The 6,000-nt window shown below is 50.2% G+C and overlaps 1 protein-coding gene across 3 annotated transcripts in view; it reads left to right on the top strand.

The window, feature by feature from the left end:
• Positions 1 to 6,000, top strand: part of PAK3 (p21 (RAC1) activated kinase 3) — a 110,244-nt gene that overhangs the window by 43,134 nt on the left and 61,110 nt on the right. The window lies entirely within an intron of this gene.

Here is a 6,000-nt window from a genome sequence, read left to right as displayed (position 1 = left end):
CCTACCGCGGCGCTCCGGCGGCCGCGGCCTTCGGGCGGGGAGGAGAGGATTGAGTTTCCAGGCTCGTTAGGCCGCCGCTCGGGCGCAGCTGTGGCGGCAGTGCTGCGGGGGGCAGTGCCCGGGGAGCGCCGCTTTGGCTGTCGCGTTGCCGTGCCCCGGCCCTGTGCCCTCCGCACGGGTCCCGTGCTTCTCGTAGAGCCCGCTGGCTGGGCGGGCGTCCCGGTGAGACCGGGTGGCACCCTGTTCCCTCTGCGGCTGCTGGGTGCTTTGCTGGTGGCTGTAGCAAAAAGGGCTTTTCCTCGCTGCAGGCTGTTCTCTGGACAACTCCTTTGTGAGGGTCTGGCCAGAACTCGGTATTTAAAAACATACGGAAGTCAGAATCCACATCATTTTGCGTGTCCCGAGCTAGTCACATGGTCTAGAAGAACAAAATCTGTCACGGGGTCTTCTTTTTGCCCCTCTTGTGGTTCTTTGCAGCTCTTGTGCGCACAGCTGCAGGATGGGTGAGCGCAGCTGTGTAAGGAGCCGGGCCGCTGCTCCTGGCCTGGCAGCATTGCTCCCAGAGAGCTGCTTTGTCGTGCTGGTCCTTCAGGTCTGCCTTCGGCTCCTTCGTTTCCACCGTGCCTGCACTGGACTAGTTGTGAGGAACACGTTGCCGGCCTCAGCTACCAGCCCTGCTCTGGGCACGCTCCCCTGGCTTTGGGATATTAACGCTGCTTTCGGTCTGTGTCTTGCTGGTATGAACGCTGGTTTCTGTTCCTTGCCGTGCGTCGCAGGGCAGCAGGAGCCCCTTGTCACCTTCCCTTTCATTATCTGCCGTAGCTCCTGCAGAAGGTGCTTGAAGCTTTTTTTCCAGGAATTTAATGGACGGGGGGAACAGAGCGAGTGGGTGGAAAGGGCAGTGGAAAAAAGGAAGAAAAACATAAATTAATGTTCACCTGCAGAAATAGGCCTTCCTACTTGTCAATGCTATTCTGTGTTTAGCGAGCATTTTCTACCTCCACCTGTCTTTTGCTTTTTACCTTTCAGACACAAATAGCTGAGCTTACAAGGAATGAAATCTTCTGTTACTTCTGTGTGCACTTTGATTTGCCTCTTACTGCTCCACCAACTGCCATTCTCATTTAAGTGATTGGTTGCTGTCACTGGGGCTGGGCAAGCAGAGGTGATGCTGAGCCTTGTCTCTCAGCTGGTTGGTGCATCTCCTTGTACCTGGGCTCATTCTTTACTGGAAAATCATGAGGAGGTATCTGTGGTTCATTAACACTTGGAGTTTTGGAGATCTTTTCCAAGACTGACCAGTGATGGGGTGTGAACATCAGCTGTGGGTCCTGTGCAGCTGACAGCAAATGTAGTGTATGCTCTGTTGGGAATAGCAAAGACTTTTCATTTTGTCTGTTAAATTGGACAGGTACACTTTAGTGATACCTTCAGGTATCCTCACAGTGTTCAGGGCGTTTGGAGGAAGTTTTGTTTCTTCATAATTCTAAGGGCAAAGCTCTTGGCTTCTGGAAGGGACACATTGTGCATGGGCCCGTGGTAGGTGTGCTTTGGTCCAGCTTGCTGCACACTTGCGTTTTGCTTTCCTAGGAAACAACGTATTGCAGTGTGGGATTTGTCCAGCCCTGGGGTACCAAACCACCATTTCAGCACCACGCAGATTCCACAGCCTGGGGCATTCTCATTTTCTTTCTAATCTGAAGCATTGCGAGCGCTCTGGCCCCTGAGTGGGCTCACCACGGCCTTGCGGTGCGCGTGTGCCCAGGTGGGTGCTGCAGTGCTGCCTTGCCACGCCACCTGCACACAGGCTCCATGGGCAGTGCTGGCAGAGGGGCGGCCCCTCTATTCCTCTCCTGAAGTAGATTGGTGCTCTTGCTTTATTTGGGAAGGGCATTTGAAAGTAATTCCACTGAAGGGGAGCAGAAGGCCTGGTGGCTTCCTTCTTCTGTCTCTTCTTCCTCTATTCCCAATGGTGAAGGAGAAAATCCTCTAGATGAGAAGTCTCCATGCACTTCCCTGCAGAGCATGTTGGTGTGACCTGCAGTGCCCACACGTTGGCTCGCATCTATCAGGTGCACCCAGCTGCTGCCAGCTGCAGCATGGGGTGGTAAACCGGGGAGGGAAGAATGGAAATGGCATGATTAAATTCCCTTTTTTAATGTCTTCTGCCCTCATGGGCAAGAGATCATGGACTTGGATTTGGGATGTGTTTATAGTGCCACCAGAAAAGACGTCAAGTGTGTGTTTGCAGAAATGGAGGCTTGGAAAGTGCCTTTAATTGCAATTCTGCTCTGTGCAACACAGATTGTCATGCTTTGAGCTCAGGTTTGTTTGTATCAGGGGCAGACATTGATACCACAGCTCCTATTGGGGCATGAATATTTCAACGGCTGAAACGATGCCTGCCTGCTCCAGAAAAGAGCTGCTTACATCCGCGTTTGATCTCTTAGTGAGCCTTGCTGGCTCGAGTTGGCACTCTGGTTATTTATTTCCTACCAGTGTGATCTCTGTCACTGTGCTTTTACTTGCCCCTCTTTGTTACAGAGGCTCTGGCTATCCAAGATGGGAAGAGGTGAGATCTCCAGCAAGAAAAAACACCATAGCAGCCAGAATTTGCTCCCTGTTATATTGCTGAGAAAGTACTTTGCACTTTGTAGGATGCACAAACCAGAATGAAGTGGGTTGAAATTTGTAAGTCTCTGCAGTAGCAATCTGAGGGAAGAGTTCTCTTCTACTTCTGCCCCACATCCTGCTCCACGCCTGCCCTCTGTGCCTTTCTATGTTCTGTCAGTCTCTCCCTACTTCTTCCTGCTCTGCAAGAATGCGCAGTCCTCCTCTCCAGAGACATTAATAGTGAAAAATGACTCCAAAGCACCTAATTAGGGGGCGCTTCCTCCCGCGGTCCGTGATGCAGGTGGTGACAGCTTTGAGCAGCTTGCTCTCTGGGGCATGCTCTGTCCTCACCTGTGGTCCTGGAGCACTCTGCATGCTCAGGGTTTTGCTGGGCTCCTTTGTATAGTGGGGAGAACCAATAGGGATCTGGGTATGGGGTGGTTTTACAGTTCTAAGTCTTAGGGTGGTAAGATATTGCTCTACTTACATAGTCCCAAAGATGATGCAGAGGGTTAGTTACCTGGTGCTTTTTTTCAAATTTTTTTTTAGTTGCATTTCCTGTTGTTTGCATTGTTGTTCTTCAGCAGAATGGCAGAGCTTGGCCTTGTGGGTACAGCAGAACAAATGTGGTCCTGTCTGTTTGAGGAACACGTCTGTTGGAGCAGATATCCTGCACCCTGAGGATCCCAAAGCCTGCTTTTCTATGAATGCTGTTGTAAAGGTTTGCAGGAAATGGCTAAAAGTGGGGCCTGGAGGAAGAGCAGCAGGGTCGGGAGGGCTGGCTGCCGGTGGCAGCGCACAGCTGACCTGGGGTGGTTGGAAAACCCAAGGCTGTGGTCATCAGCAGGGAGCTGGCAGAGCAAGGGAAGGTACCAGGGAGAGGTAAATGTGATTGGGTTTCTGTGTCCTGAGCTATCTGTGGGGAAGAGGAGGCCTGGCGTGGCAGGGAGCTCGCAGACCTCGGCCTGCGGGTGCTGAGACAACAGACCTCGGGCCAGCAGCGGGTAGTGCGGGCAGCTTCAGGTGCCATGCAACTTCATGCGTCCTTTCTGAAAGCAGAGCCCTGGCACTTCTTCCCTCTGGCAGTTTGGGACGTGTAGCTGAGGAGGCGCGCTGGGTGATGGATTGCTGTTTGTGATGTACTGGGTGTTAAACATGACCAGTACGAGGAGCTTGTGGAAGGGGATAGTGCTCATGTGTAGCAGAAATGTGGTGTTCGCCACTGTGATCGCGTGGGGAGGTGGCCGTGGGCACGTCACGTGGCGTGGTTTGTAAGGAGAGATGTAGGGGTTCTCTCGAGGCTGGGGATTTGGGAGCTTTTTTAGATGCTCTGCATTGCATTTCGCTTGCACGCGTCTGGGAGAGGTGTCCCTGTATGCGTGTATCTCATATGCAAATCATTTCGAGATGCTGTGCGTTTTATCTGTATTTAGAAAAGGAACAATTTGGAGAAAGAATCCTCCAGGAGATGTCAATTTCTGCAGGCACAGGGCTCCTGGCAGTGATTTGGGGGGGAGTGAGGGGTGGGAATGAGGGGGCGGTTCACCGAGGTTTTCTCTTGTAGCATTTTGGGAAAACTCTAGCCAAGACCCACATACAGTCAAATGAATCAGCCTTCCATTTTGCCGTAAGTAATTGGCAGCTCTAGCTGCAATGCAGTTTTGATGTATGTCTAATACACTTTTTCTACGTTGATTGAGGGGAAAGCCTGCAGTAGCTGCTTGATACTGAGTTGGCCTTTGTACGGAGCCTCTGAGCTGGTAGGGTGACGTTGTGGGCTTCTCCTTGAAAGGCATGCATTTGCTGCTCTGGTCTTAAGGCTGTCATTGATGTTCATCAGCTATAGAAAAGACATTTCTTGTTGCATGAAGCACAGAGGGCAGTCTGAGCTGGCACACAGCGCTGTTGCTTGGCACAGGGTTGCTGTAGAAGAGTCTCATTTTATAACAACTTCAACAGAATATTCATGTTCTTAGAAGAGTGACTGTTCCTGTGCTGACAAATGAAGCCTTTTGGCCTTCTCATGTTCCTGTAGCAAAATGAAATTCACTTGTTTTCTAAAGCATCTGGTGCCAGTTCAGACTCAGAGCCCTCTGTGTCTGCTGTGGGATTTCCAGTGGGCTTGGGAAACTTACCAGACAAGCTCGGCATTCACCGCTGGAAGTATCTGGGGTAACTGGAGGGCTTTCTTGTCCTGGAAGCAGGACATGGAGGAGCTGCTCTTGGCAGTCTAAGACTTGCCAAATGCCTTTTATTTCCTGTTGGGAGCGTAGTTTTACATGGAAAGATTGTATTGCTTACATGACTTGAGTGTCTGTTGGTAAATATTGACTTTAATAGCGTACGCTTCACCTTAACAGGATAACAGCGGTGAGGCATGAATGCCCAGCAGTCTAACTTTTGCATTCTTTACAATATTTTAAATGGTAAATACGAAATGTATTATTTTGTTGCATTTGAAAGTCCATTAGAAACAAGTAACTTTGAGGAAGCTGTAGTCATCCATGTGATTAGTTCAGCCTTGGGGTTTTAGTCATGGCTAGGGCTTTGCTGCGCTAAATGCTGGCTAAACAGAGGAAAAACAAGGCTAGCCTGGAGGAGCTCTTCCCTGGGATTGCCTCATGCGGGCAGCATGTGGCTTTCCTCCCTCCTGTCCTTCTGTGGGGGAGGAAGCATCTGCAGAAAGTGCTAATGTATAGTCCTCGTGGGGAGCAGATAACACCGTTGTCTCCACCGCATTTTGCCACAAAAATGACTGTTTTTACCCTGCACCTTTGTAGGAGACGGAGACTCCTGGATCATTAGAGATGCAAGCACACAGAAAGCAGAACTGTGTCTCTTTTTAGCTTCATGGCGCTCTGGTTGTTTGGGTCAGTGCTTTTTGTGTAGCTGGAGAGGGATTGTAGGCAGGCCAGTTGGGCTGAAGCTTGCTCTTTCTCTCTCCAGTTCACTGGACAAATGTTTTATGTTTTCTTCAGCATAACTTTAAATGGACATTGCTTTACCCTGTTCTGGAAGGGAGCTGGTATTTCTACAACTCATGTTGTCATGTAAGTAAGCTTTTTCTTGTCTGAACGAGGTCATTACATCACGATGCAGTAATCCTCTGCCTGTGGGATAAACCATCCTCTGTCTGTGTCTCTGTCTCCTGCTTTTATCTGTTTGCTGTTTCTGAAAGTGTTTGTGGGGGGAGGAGAAACGAGGGGAGAGCCGAAGTTCTGATTCTGCCCTGTTAAAGTATGTTTAGAGAGAATAATGCATGGGTTGTGCCTGTGAAGGGCTGTTGTCTCACAGAACTATTGCTTTGTTACTTTATCCACAAAGTCAAGTTCCAGAGCCTTAGGTCAGAAGAGCCTGGGGATGAAATTACACCTTGGCCGGGCTATG

Source organism: Numida meleagris, chromosome 8 (genome assembly GCF_002078875.1).
Source record: "Numida meleagris isolate 19003 breed g44 Domestic line chromosome 8, NumMel1.0, whole genome shotgun sequence".
NCBI lineage: Eukaryota > Metazoa > Chordata > Aves > Galliformes > Numididae > Numida > Numida meleagris.
The sequence above is the reverse complement of the archived record's forward strand: the minus strand, read 5'-3'. Positions and strand labels throughout refer to the sequence as shown.